Here is a 13,343-nt window from a genome sequence, read left to right as displayed (position 1 = left end):
TTGTCGAAATGTCTTGTAAACCGGGATTCCGAGTCTGATCGGGTCTTCCTGGGAGAAGGTTTATCCTTCGTTGATCGCGAGAGCTTATCATGGGCTAAGTTGGGACACCCATGCAAGATTTTAAACTTTCGAAAGTCGTGCCCGCGGTTATGGGCAGATGGGAATTTGTTAATGTCCGGTTGTAGATAACTTGACACCAGATCCGAATTAATACGCATCAACCGCGTGTGTAGCCGTGATGGTCTCTTCTCGGCGGAGTCCGGGAAGTGAACACGGTTTCTGGGTTATGTTTGACGTAAGTAGGAGTTCAGGATCACCTCTTGATCATTGCTAGCTTCACGACCATTCCTTTTGCTCTCTTCTCGCTCTTATTTGCGTATGTTAGTCACCATATATGCATAGTCGCTGCTGCAACCTCACCACTTTACCCCTTCCTTTCCCATCAAGCTTTGCTAGTCTTGATAACCATGGTAATGGGATTGCTGAGTCCTCGTGGCTCACAGATTACTACAACATCAGTTGCAGGTACAGGTTATGCGATGATCATGACGCGAGAGCGATGTTTGCTTGTTTTGGAGTTCTGCTTCTGCTTCTTCTTCGATCAGGGGATAGGTTCCAGGTCGGCAGCCTGGGCTAGCAGGGTGGATGTCGTTTGAGTTTCTGTTTGTGTTTCATCCGTAGTCGGATGGTGCTCTTATGTAAGATGATGTTGTATTCGTGTGGCATTGTATGCCTTTTGTATGTATCCCCATCTATTATGTAATGTTGATGTAATGATATCCACCTTGCAAAAGCGTTTCAATATGCGGGTCTATCATTGGTGGGACCTTCGAGTTCCTTTTGGATAGGGTCGCATATTGGGCGTGACATTTAGCCTCCCTGATCTCGTGGTAGATCTACTCTTGTAATACCCACATCATCAATATCAATCAAGCAGGACGTAGGGTTTTACCTCCATCAAGAGGGCCCGAATCTGGGTAAAACATCGTGTCCCTTATCTCCTGTTACCATCTGCCTAGACGCACAGTTCGGGACCCCCTACCCGAGATCCGCCGGTTTTGACACTGACATTGGTGCTTTCATTGAGAGTTCCTTTGTGTCGTCACCGATAGGCTCGATGGCTCCTTCGATCATCAACAACGACGCGGTCCAGGGTGAGACTTTTCACCCTGGACAGATCTTCGTATTCGGCGGCTTTGCACTGCGGACCAATTCATTTGGCCATCTGGAGCAGATCGAAAGCTACGCCCCTGGCCGTCAGGTCAGATCTGGAAGTCTGAACTTCACGGCTGACATCCGCGGAGACTTGATCTTCGATGGATTCGAGCTACAGCCGAGCGCGCCGCACTGTCATGATGGGCATGATCTAGCTCTGCTGCCGGACAGTGCCCTGGAGGCTGCACACGACTCCGCTCCGACCCTCCATTCGGAGCTGGCTATGCAGCTCGAGGACGGGTGGTTAGACACCGCCTCGGGGGCTGCAACCTCTACGGCGATAGAGCCGAATACTGACCTTGTCCCTTGTGAAGCTCATGACTCCGAGGTGCCAGACTCCTCGCCGGACTCCGAACCTCCTACGCCCCCTTTAATCAAATCCGATTGGGCGCCGACCATGGAGTTCACCGCTGCGGACATCTTTCAACACTCACCTTTCAGCGACATCCTGAGTTCGCTAAAGTATCTCTCGTTGTCAGGAGAGCCCTGGCCGGACTGCGGTCAGGACGGTTTGGATGCGGACGATGAAGAAATTCAAGGCCCACCCACCACCAACTTAACAGCCACTATCGACGATTTAACCGACATGCTAGACTTCAACTCCGAAGACATCGACGATATGGACGACGATGCCGGAGACGACCAGGAACCAGCGCCTACTGGGCACTAGAAAGCCACCTCAACTCACGACGTATACATGGTGCATACACCAAAAGGAAGCGATAACGAGGAACAACGGGACGCGGCGAAGGATAATTCCCCCAAAAAACAACAAAAACAGCGATGCAAGCGCCGCCCAAAGTCCCGCCTCGATAACAACGGCACCCATACTGACCCAGCCGTAGAGCAGGGCGAACCAGTGGACGAGCAACCCATTCCCGATGAAAACAATAGTCCAGACGATCTCACGCTGAACACATCACCGGAGCATAAGAACCTTCACAGAAGGCTCGTCGCCACTGCAAGGAGTTTCAAGAAGCAAAAGTGGAAGCTCAAAACGGCGGAAGACGTACTCAGAATGAGATGGAGCAAAGTACTCAAGACCGCAGATAAATACGGCGATAGTCACCCAACAAAGAGCTACCCGAAGCGCAAGCTGTTGCCCGAATTTGACGAGGAGGCCGTAGAGCCCCCACAGTCAAAAAAGAAAGAGGCCGCCTGGCCGGATAGACGACCAGATAACAGGCTAAGAGCAGCAAGCGGTGCCGCACATAATCCGGCACACGATCCAAATAATGATCCTCGCAAAAAGGATGGCCCGGTCAGGTCCATCTATGGGCCAAAAAAGAAGGCTCCAGGAAGCAACACAACCCGCCGAGTGTTCGAAGATAACGGCACACCTAAATACAGGGGCGCCGCACACCCACTATGCTTCACCGACGAGGTACTGGATCATGAATTTCCAGCGGGATTCAAGCCCGTAAACATAGAGGCATATGACAGAACAACAGACCCCGGAGTCTGGATTGAGGATTATATCCTACACATACATATGGCTAGAGGAGACGATCTCCACGCCATAAAATACCTACCCCTCAAGCTCAAAGGGCCAGCTCGGCATTGGCTCAAAAGCCTCCCAAAAAATACCATCGGAAGTTGGGAAGAGCTTGAGGATGCGTTTCGAGCAAATTTTCAGGGAACTTATGTCAGACGATTTAAGTCACATAACTCAACAGCCCGGGGAGTCAGCACGCAAATCCTGGAACAGGTTCCTCACCAAAAAGAACCAAATAGTCGACTGTCCGGACGCTGAAGCCTTAGCAGCCTTTAAACATAACGTCCGAGATGAATGGCTCGCCAGACACCTCGGCCAGGAAAAACCAAGAACAATGGTCGCGCTAACAAGCCTCATGACCCGCTTTTGCGCAGGGGAAGATAGCTGGCTAGCAAGATGCAGCACCAGCGACCCGAGTACATCCGAGATCAGGGATGGAAATGGGAAATCACGATGCAGAAAAGATCAGCGCCGGAATAAGGAAAACGACCCAAATAGCACGGCGGTCAACGCCGGATTCAAAAGCTCTCGGCCAAATAACAAAACACTGCCCCTTAAGGACAACAGTGACGACCTATCCAACCTAAACAAAATATTGGATAGGATATGTCAAATCCACAGTACCCCCGAGAAGCCTGCAAACCATACCCACAGAGATTGTTGGGTCTTCAAGCAGTCCGGCCGACTTAATGCCGAACACAAGGGGCTCGACACACCAAGCGAAGACGATGACGAATCCCACAAGCAGCAGGCCGGAAAACAGAAGACTTTCCCACTAGAAGTCAAAACAGCGAACTCACTTCATGTGATAAATAGTGCAGCAACTACTAAAACACGCGCCGCATGATCCACCCAAGCGGAGCCCCGAAATTGGATGTCAAACCCAATTACTTTCGACCACCAGGATTACTCCAGAAGTATTTGAAACGCAGGAGGGACTGCTTTGATATTGGATCCCATAATCGACGGACTACAATTCACACAAGTCCTAATGGATGGCGGAAGCGATATAAACCTGCTATACCAGGACACCATCCGCAGAATGGGGATAGACCCTACCAAAATTCGCCATAGCAACACTTCCTTCAAAGGAGTGACGCCGGGCCTTTCTGCCAAGTGTACAGGCTCTGTACTACTAAAGGTTGTGTTCGGTTCACCCGACAACTTCCGTCGCGAAAAGCTAATCTTCCATATCGCCCCATTCAAAAGTGGCCACCAAGCACTACTGGGACGCGAAGCTTTCGCCCGCTTTAACGCAATACCGCATTACCGCATTACGCGTCTCTTACACTCAAAATGTCCGGTCCACGCGGCATAATCTCATTAAAGGGAAACTCCGAGTGTTCCTCGACCACGGAAAACGTGAGACTGCCTTGACAGCCACACATTAATCCAACCTTGCTGATCAAAGCCCCTGAAAACAGGTCATTTAGACCTCGGACACGGTTAGGCGAGTCCGGCATAAATAAACAAGGGGCTTCCCAGCCGCATACCTCTTTACAAGGGGCTGCACGTATAAATAATGAGAGCCAATAAAGATCAATTTTATTCATCTTCCAAATCATACTCTGTTTTAAATACATTTTTACACGATATTTTTTCCAAACTAAGTTCTTCTCTTTTACAGATGAACCACGTGCTACACCCGTCCAGGATACAGCACAACAGAGACACAGGCGCAGACGTGCAGCAGGGACCCGTTGCAAGGATTCTTTTCAGATTAAGACCCTGTGTAAACCTTTCTTACTGTCTCTTGTTGATACTCATCCCACGGTTTCCTACCATAACCGAGGAGGAGGCTGGCATTTTGGCATCGGCCGCGTCAGAAGTTCTCGCCTGTACCTGGACACTAGGGGCTTAGGGCATTGTTCTGCCAGTTATCATATCGTCCGAATACCTTAGGGAGTGTTCGGCGTCTCGAGTTAGGCCTTATATGCATCAGCTCTGAATCATGTCTTTGGTCAAATGTTGGGTTTGCCCGGCTCCTATGTTTTGCTGCCTTATGTTCCGCTCCATCGGCTAATGCGGCACCAGGAGAACTACTGCGATTGTGCCCCGGTTCGGTCGGGCGAGCACCTCAGTAGAGAAAGCCGAAAACTGACTGTCATGATATAGCGAGAGACTGGTCAACCACTCGATCGACTATTGGAATGTTTAGAATTCCTCCGCTTTGACGAAGGACCGCTTCCCGATCAGGCACACACACACCCTGAGTTCGGAGAGCGCGGTGCCTCTAGGGGCTATATCGTAGCCCCACCATCGAGCTCCTATGGCTAAGTGAAAGTGATAAAGCATTATAGTCCGGTTGCCTAGTTTGCTATGCTATCACCTCCTTAAAAGGACCAAGACGTTGGATTAAGTGTGAAAATGCGCTTTTTTTGCAAACACCCCCGCACTATATGCGTGGGGGCTAAAGCCAAAGACTGACATCTTTTAGGTTATAAATACATATACATTAATGGCCGCACAGGAGATATTTCAATACTTGAACGCACAAGTATAAAAAGTCGTTACATTATAAATATGATCTCACAAATCATACATGTCATTTGAACATGACATTTTTCGAGCACTACGACTCTATTAAACGAGCGCCCTGCAGGACTTCCTCAAAATAGTGCTCGGTGGGTAATCGGCTCTCGTCCGAACCCCAGGACGCAACATAGATGGCATTCATCTCCGGCCAGTATGTCTTAACACGGGCAAGAGCCATCCGTGCACCCTCTATGCAGGCCGACCGCTTCATCGCCTTGATATGCGGCACCGCCCCAAGGAATTGCTGCAATAAACCAAAATAACTCTTCGGCTTGGGCCTTTTCGGCCACAGATGAGCCACCACACTCGTCATGGAAAGTACGGACAATCTATTCAGCTCAACCCACTCAGCCAACCGATCGGTCAACGGAAGTGGACGCTCCGGACTATGGAATTGAGACCAAAACAGCTCTTCCATTTCATGATCCTTCTGACTTCGGAAGTGCCCAACTGCGTCCGCCGCACTCGCCGCCAAATCCAGATAAGGATCCTCCGCACTCCACAACTAGCCAAACTGAGCATACTTCGGATCCGTGAACTTCCTACGCAACAGAAAGGGCTTTCCAGCCGCAATGTCTTCGGCCTAACGCGGTTCCTCCTTTATAGCCCGCATTGCAGAACGAGCATCCTTGGCTTCGGCAGTGGCCTTCTTCAGGCCCTCCTGCTCCGCCTGGCGTTCTCTTTCAAGAACCTCATAGCGGTCAGTAGCATCTTTTAATTTCACGGCCATTACGGCCATTTCCTCCCTGCTTCGGCAGTGAGCAGCCTTTTCGGCTTTTAGCTCCTCCGCTGCCTTCGAGGCAACCGCATCACTTTTTCTGGCTTGCTCCTTGGCTCGAGCAAGCTCTGCCCGAAGGTCTTCCACAGCAGCGGCACCATCTGCATCAAGCATACATGTTGTAAGGAGTGGGCATTAGCTCCCTTACCAGGTGACCGCGGAGAAACCACCTACCTTGTGACTCGTCAAGTCGTTTATTGACCAGCGCGATGTCCGCATCCACAACGTCGAGTTGCCGCTTCAGCTCGGCAACTCTATCAGTCCGGCTGGCCACCGAACATTCCGCCACCTGCATAGGAAAGGCGACATTTTGTAACTGAGATTATGATCCTCGGCACACTGTCGCTTACGACAACATACCGAGTCTCAGGGGCTACTATCTATACAGGGCGCACTCTATGTGCAAAACTGTCAAAAGGTATGTCATTTTTTGCGTACCTCAAACCCCGTCAGTAAACTTCCGACGGCCTCATGCAACCCGCTCTCGGCGGATGAGATCCTTTCAATCACCGCACTCATTAATGCGCGGTGATCTTCTGAGAGAGACGCCCTCTCGAGCAAACCCTGCAGCTCCACCGGCCGTACTCCAGTGGGTGCCGAACTCCCCGGCCCCGCCGGACTCGGGGAGACCCTCCGTGACGACACCTCAGGGTCGTCCGCCCCGCCTGACGGGGCGGCAAATGGAGGCGTTTTGCTCTCCATCATCTCCGGACGAAGGTCCCCCGAGGATGAGCTCTGCTGAGAAGGGCTGAGATCCGAACTACAAGGTAAAAACTTCGGTTATCCTTAGAAATAAAATAGGGATGTCCCTTATTATAAAACTTCCCTTTTTTCTACTTACGGCTCGCTGGAGGGCTGATTCCTTTGGGGAGACTGTGCGGCCGGGACTCCTCCCGGCACAGGACCTTCCGGTGCATATTTCTTTCCCCGCTTCGAGGCTTTGGCCTCCGGGTTTTCGGAAGCGGTCCTCTTCTCCCCCTGGAGGGAGGGATTCTTGATTCCCCCCTTACTGAGAGCCTCCTTAACAGAGGTGGTAGTTTCCCTGTTCCCCCTTCGCCCTCCTCCGAAGGCGCTACCTCCAACATTTTGATTAACACGGGATCTGGCGTGGTCTCGGGGAGGGGGGCCAGACACCGTATCAGTTTTGCTTGTGTTGTCCACTCCTGTTCAAGGGATAGCCGGTTAAAAGGCAAATCCATGATAAATAAATGGATGATATGTCCGGACACAGGGCTACTTACTTGAGTATCCGGGCGATTGCAGCTTAGACCAGCATCCTCGGTCAAGTCCGGACACACTTCTTGTGATCCGAAGAACAATTTGTACATCTCCACGGGTTTTGTACCCATGAAGTGTTGGAGAGCTCGTGGTCCCTACGGATTGAATTCCCACAGGCGGAGGGGGCGACGTTTGCAGGGCAGAAGACGCCGAATTAGCATAACCTGCGTCACTACGACCAGATTGATCTCCCTCTCTTGGAGGTCTCGAATCCGGCCCTGCAATAGGGGTACGTCCTTGGACGGCCCCCAGTCGAACCCTTTGTTGACCCACGACGTCAGCCGTGGTGGAGGACCCGGGCGAAAGGCGGGCGGCGGCCTCTGCCTGCTGCCCCTGGGAGCGGTGATATAGAACCACTCCTGTTGCCACAAGCCAAGCTCCTCCTGAAAAGAGCCCTCGGGCCATGGAGCATCGGCCCTCTTGCTTATAACCGCCCCGCCGCACTCTGCCTGACGCTCCTCAATCATCTTCGGCTCCACATCGAAGGTTTTGAGCCACAAACCAAAGTGAGGGGTAGTGCGGAGGAAGGCTTCGCAGACGACAATAAATGATGAGATGTGGAGGATAGACTCCGGAGCCAGGTCGTGGAATTCCAGCCCATAGTAAAACAGGAGCCCCCTCACGAAGGGATCCATCGGGAAGCCTAAACCCCGACGGAGGTGAGACACGAACACGACACTCTCGCCAGGCTCAGGAGTAGGAATGACTTGCCCTTGGGCAGGCAACCTATGCGAAATCTCGTAGGTTAAGTACCTGGCGTCTCTCAGCTTTAGCACGTCCTCTTCCGTGACGGAGGAGGGCATCCACCGGCCCTGTAGGTCGGAGCCGGACATTGTCGAAGGTCCGAAGTGCCCGAATCTGGAGCCCTGGGTGTTGGAACTCGGGGCGAGGGGCGGATTCGATTGAGGATTGAAGAAAAGGAACGGGCCTTGGTCTCATTATAAAGAGGGAGAATACCAAGAGCCGTCCCCGTGACCGTTTGGAACTCGCCTTCGATGGAGGGGGCGTGGCAACGGGCGCGGTTGGGTTACCCACGTCCGTATTGATGAGAATCCCGGGATAAGGGGAACACGATCTCTGCTTTGACAAGACGTGCCAAGGAAACCGCTTCGCTAAACGCGCTGAGGTGGTATAATAAAAACGATTCAAGTAAAGGCTTGGTTGTGGTGTGACGTCACGCCACGGAATACGTCAGCAGATTGAACTTGTGTAAATATTATTCTCTCTACGGTGGAATGTGGAATTTATTTTGCAGAGCCGGACACTATCCTGGTGTTCACAATCTTCTATAAATTATTCGGAGAAGGAACCCGCCTTGCAATGCCGAAGACAATATGCGCGCCGGACTCGTCGTCATTGAAGCCCGGTTCAGGGGCTACTGAGGGAGTCCTGGACTAGGTGGTGTCCGGATAGCCGAACTATCATCATCGGCCAGACTCCAAGACTATGAAGATACAAGATTGAAGACTTCGTCCCGTGTCCGTATGGGACTTTCCTTGGCGTGGAAGGCAAGCTTGGCGATACGGATATGTAGATCTCCTACCATTGTAACCGACTCTGTGTAACCCTAGCCCTCTCCGGTGTCTATATAAACCGGATGGTTTTAGTCCGTAGGACACAACAATCATACCATAGGCTAGATTCTAGGGTTTAGCCTCCTTGATCTCGTGGTAGATCTACTCTTGTAATACCCACATCATCAATATCAATCAAGCAGGACGTAGGGTTTTACCTCCATCAAGAGGGCCCAAACCTGTGTAAAACATCATGTCCCTTGTCTCCTGTTACCATCTGCCTAGACGCATAGTTCGGGACCCCCTACCCGAGATCCGTCGGTTTTGACACCGACAATGTGTCTTCGAGATTTGTTAGGGTTTGTGTCATACTCAGAAAAGACGAGACGACGGCAGCTCCTGAAGATGGAATAAGGATCTCCTCGCCTAGCCCCTGTTCCGTTAGTGCATCTAGCATCATCGATGGGCGTGTGGAGGTGTGTCTTCGACGGATCTGTCTTTGGTGGATTTGCTTGGATTTGGTTGCCGTTCGTCTATGTTCATGTCTCTTCAAGTTGAATCCTTCTGATCTACAATAATCTTCATCGGGGGCGGTAGTTATTCTGGTGCGCTGGTCCTTACCACGACTACTTTTCGATTGTCTACCACAACAAATTTTGCCCGGCTCTAGTGAGGAAGGGGCAATGACGGCGGCCACATTTGTCTCGCTTCAGCGCTGGCAGCAGTTGTTAGATGGTCTACATATCCGGATGTAATTTGTATTATTTTTGGTATTCATTATACTTTCATGATTGAAGATGAATAGATCGGATGTTTTCCTGAAAAGAAAAGGAAAAAAGCAATTTTTTGTTCTTTTTTTCCTGGGAGACCTGATTCGAGGGATTATTTGCAACAAAAGAATCGACAAAGGCTGGAGCAGTCTGGAACTTAGGGCATCTTCAACACCGACTCTCAAATCATCTGCAACCATTCGGACTGAGCGGTCTAAATGTGCTTTTTCATCCAACATGGGTATGTATCAGTCCATCAACCGGCCCGGCACACTTTTCTCCCGTAACCCAAAAACAAAATAGGGGGCTTTGCGGGCATCTGGACCACTGCCACACCTGCTTCTAACGACCTTGACCCATCCTAAAAGCCCTCCCTTGCTCGTGCGCTTTCCCGCCCAAAGTCAGATGCCCGCATTCATTCTGCATTGACATCGACCCAAAGTGGATGTGACCTCTTGCTAGCATTGGCAGTGAAGCGGCTCGCCAACCGAGAGCGTCGCCTGCGTCGTGTCCGTGCATGTTCAATGCCAAAAGGATGTTTACTGGATGGGACAGAACAAATATGTACCACGCCCGTTCAATGCTCGTCCCTCCGTATGCCATCACTAAAGAGACTCGCCGGCCGATAAACCAACTCTGACGCTCGCGCATTGATGCACCTGGACGCTTGGACTCATCGGCATCCACTATTTAAAGGCGGACACACCCAGTGAAGAATGTACCACAACACATCCGCTCCACATCTTCCTCCCATGTATCACATCCACCAGGACCGCGAACAAGAACGCTTTGTGGGAGAGCCTATCAATGGAGATAAAGCATGAGCTTGCCACCCGGCAGAGTCACTGTGCCAAGCGGACAGAGGCTGGCATGTCGGCCAGCTCTCCGGAGGTATCCGATGACGACTCTGCATCGGTGCCCATGTTGTTCCATGTCGGCTTCACCATGGAGCAGACGCACTTCAACACCGTCATGGCAGAGGAGGAGCCTGCACCGGTGCCTATGTCGATGTTCCGGCAGGCGCGGGAGGAGGAGCAGTACAACCTCTTCCTGCTCGAGCAGCACTGGCTTGTGGAGGTCCAGATCTACGGCTAGCGCACGAACGAGGAAGCCATGGCGACCATGGCCACGGCAAACCCCAACTTCGTCACCGGGAAATAGGCACTCTATGAGGCCACCCGCGCTCAAGCCGCCGTAGTCAGACATGGAGTCAACGCTGGCTGCACATGCGATCATGGACGAGAACGCCGCTAGCTCCGTGTCATGTTTGGCCGCACCGGTGTGATAGTATTATCATAAAAGTACTTTCTTCACACTCCCTTCGATCCGAAATAAGTGTCGTGGTTTTAGTTTAAATTTGAACTAAAACCACCGCACTTATTTTGGATCAAAGGGAGTATTTTATGTTCTATAATCAAGTACAGATAATTCAATTACCTATACATAAGTCTCACATGTGTGTGTGTGTAAATACACTACTGACTAGCTTAGAATTGAATGGTTCCACTAATTCATCTGAACCACAACCAAGCAGTGAGATTTTTGTGCACAAACAAAGTGAAGAAAGTCCATGTATTCTGGAACAGAGGGAGTATAGAAGGAGATTCAAACTATTTTGAAATATATTTCTACAATTGTTGTTTTACTTATAGTACATGTATCCTATAGTTATCAATCATATCATTACATATACATGTCACATTAATTTGCCAACAAAAAGTGCATTTTCATTGTTTTATGTTTTTATGATGATTATAGTTACATTTTTTAGACAATTTAACGAAGCTTTATTAAGCCGTCACCACATTGACTGGGACGGAAGGAAGGTTTCTGGGGTGACCTAACCAAACATGGCGGCCACCACCGAGCGTAAGTACATGATTCGCCAAATTATGAGCTTCGGAACTGGAGCTCCTACATTCATGGACTATGTTACAAAAATTGAAAGAAAGAGAATGCTCTAAAATCTCTTGAACTATTGCACCATAGCTAGACATATTATGCTTATGGATGTCATCTACCACCACCTTGCAATCTGACACAATATAAATTCTTTGGACATAAAGATCATCTGCTAGAGCCATAACTTCCCGGATAGCGAGTGCTTCAAGTGTTGTAGGATTTGAAATATTTCTCGACACGAAAACTGAAGCCCCCAAGAATTCTCCTATTTGGTCCTTACAAATAATTGAGATTGCACCGAAACCAAACCCAAGGCCGCGGCATCCACGTTTATTTTCATGCTGGCATCCACAGGGGGAATCCATGTTGTGGCCATTGGTTGTCCTCCATTAGCCGGCGCCTTAGCAGCTTTCGAATTCACCGCCTGCAACTCTGATAAGTAAGAAGAGATGAAGTCGTGGGTTGCATAAGGTGACTGAAAATTTTCTTCATGGATTTCCTTCCTCCTAGCTCCCCAGATGGCCACAGTGTAACAACTATTCTGAGAAAGTCTTCAACATTCAATATTTCATGTAGTACGAATATCCAATCTTTTGCACTATCTTGTGTGTGTTCTCACATTCGTTCCACCGTGTCTTCTAGAGCCAACGCCCACACACTTCTCAACATGGGACACGTTAACAGAGCATGCCGCCAAGTATCCCGAGCACCACACAATCTACAGGTTTCTGTCGTGGCCATGTTTTGATGATTCAATAACACCCCACATGGAATTGATTGCATTGCCAGCCTCCATACAAACAACTGTAGCTTCGAAGGCACCTGAATGTGCCATATCAATGTCCACTGGTTGCTCTCGTTTTGGGCATTTGAGGAATCCGGTTCTTCGGAAATCCAACTCTCTCCCTACTGATCTTGGCGCGTACTATCATCCTGTAGGCTGATCATACTATAAACCTCCCTCGGCTCGCCTCATACCATGCCCAAAAACCGGTAACTATTCTTGTGCAAAGAGGAATCTTCATTATTTCTGCATCATCAAAATGAGTGAAGACTGAAAGAACCAAGTTTTCCCTCCATGTCACTGTCATTCCATCAATAAGATCAGCTACCATGCTCGACAGGTTTGGAACCAGAGATGTGATGGGCCACTTGAAATTGTCTCTTGGAATCCAATTATCTGTCCAAATACTTGTACTTCTACCATCTCCGATCCGTCTAATCACTCCCTGGGCTAATATGTCATGACCGTTAAGCACTGCTCGCCAAATCTGAGATGGATGGGCCCCTAGTTCTGCCTCAAGTAAATCACAACCTTGGAAGTAATCTGCTTTCAGCAAACGAGCACTAAAAGATATTTCGTCAGTCATAATTTGCCATGCCTGTCTTGCCAAAAGAGCCAAGTTAAAGATCTCCAGGTCTCTGAAACCTAGACCCCCCAAGTGCTTTAGTCTAGTCATTATGTCCCATGCCACCCATCATGACTTCCTCTTGCCCTGCTTAGAACCCCACCAGATCTGCCTTATAATCGACGTGATACTCTCGCACAGTCCCCGTGGTAGTCTGAAACAAGACATGGAAAAAACTGGAATAGCTTGAGCCACAGACTTAATTAATACCTCCTTCCCTGCTGCTAACAAAATTTTCTCCATCCATCCTTTTATCTTTTCCCACACCCGGTCCCTCAAATATTTGAATGTCCCATTCTTGAAGTGGCCAACATCTGTAGGCATTCCCAGATAGGGTTCACTTAATGACTCATTTTGAACAAGAAGGTTATTCTTGACCGCCCCCCTAACTACTTCTGGACACCGGTTACTGAAAAAAATTGAAGATTAATCATGATTCACTCTTTG

The sequence above is a fragment of the Triticum aestivum genome, chromosome 7B (assembly GCF_018294505.1).
Source record: "Triticum aestivum cultivar Chinese Spring chromosome 7B, IWGSC CS RefSeq v2.1, whole genome shotgun sequence".
In the NCBI taxonomy this organism is placed as follows: Eukaryota; Viridiplantae; Streptophyta; class Magnoliopsida; order Poales; family Poaceae; genus Triticum; species Triticum aestivum.
This window is presented reverse-complemented; position numbering follows the sequence as displayed.